Source organism: Cupressus sempervirens, chromosome 11 (genome assembly GCF_028749045.1).
Source record: "Cupressus sempervirens isolate cs-2001-9-10 chromosome 11, ASM2874904v1, whole genome shotgun sequence".
NCBI lineage: Eukaryota > Viridiplantae > Streptophyta > Pinopsida > Cupressales > Cupressaceae > Cupressus > Cupressus sempervirens.
In genome coordinates, this window is record NC_143128.1 from 363,726,350 (window position 1) to 363,727,326 (window position 977).

Here is a 977-nt window from a genome sequence, read left to right on the forward strand (position 1 = left end):
TCAATTTTGATTTAATTGTTAAGGTATTTTTTCAAAATTTATATTGTGTAACCTTGTTCTTGGTACTCCATATTACACTCTCTCAATAAACCTAAAAACTTGTAAAGAAGCAGTATTCAGTTGAAGCAAAAAAGTGTGCATGTGGGGAACAGCTTTTGGTACCAGTCAGCGTATATAAATTTGGAACTGAAATATATTTACTAGAAGGCACTGTAAAACCCAGAGAAATGGGGCTTTCCAGAGAGCCCTTACATAGAAGGTACATGCCGTATGTAAAAATAACAGAGAGGTCATAAATGCTGTGATAGACGAATTCAAGTGGGCCTGAAAGAGCATGCGCTGTCAGGCGAACAACAGGCAAACCAAAATTTAGCTGCACGCCCGGTGGGACTCGAACCCACAATCGCCTGATTAGAAGTCAGACGCCTTATCCATTAGGCCACGGGCGCAGATGAATTTTGTAAGGAACTAAAATTTTATTTATCAGAAGTCCATGGTAATAAATTACAAACAAATTTTAGAAATAGCCATGTTAATATAATCAAATTTTAAAACAATTTTGATAATAAAATTTTTGTCCATGTTTTGGCTAGGATTAATAGAATTCACGAGTTCTATTCTAATCCAATTTTACCCTTCTCTTGCATAGTTTGACTCGATGAATTCGGCTAAATAAGAGTTCCCACCAATATCGGTGGTTAGACATATATTGGCATTGGATGGATTGATTTTTGGTTTTTGGCTTTTTGTAAAATATCTATTTAGATTTTAAGCTCGAGTTTATGCAATTTTAGATTTAAAGCACATTAAATTTAGCTATAGAAGAGTGCTCATTAATATTAGTGTTTAGATATCTATTGGTATTCCATAGATTAACATTTTATTTTTGGGTTCTACATAAGGTCTATTTAGATTTTAAGTTAAGGTTTATGAAATCTTAGGTTTAAAGATTTTGATATGATTGTTTGTAGATTTTT

The 977-nt window shown here is 33.0% G+C and overlaps 1 non-coding gene across 1 annotated transcript; it reads right to left on the reverse strand.

Annotated features, from left to right (window-relative positions):
* Positions 1-376: 376 nt before the first annotated feature.
* TRNAR-UCU (transfer RNA arginine (anticodon UCU)) lies at positions 377-449 on the reverse strand. Its single transcript has one exon. It is a non-coding gene; the product is annotated as a tRNA-Arg (tRNA).
* Positions 450-977: the final 528 nt, after the last annotated feature.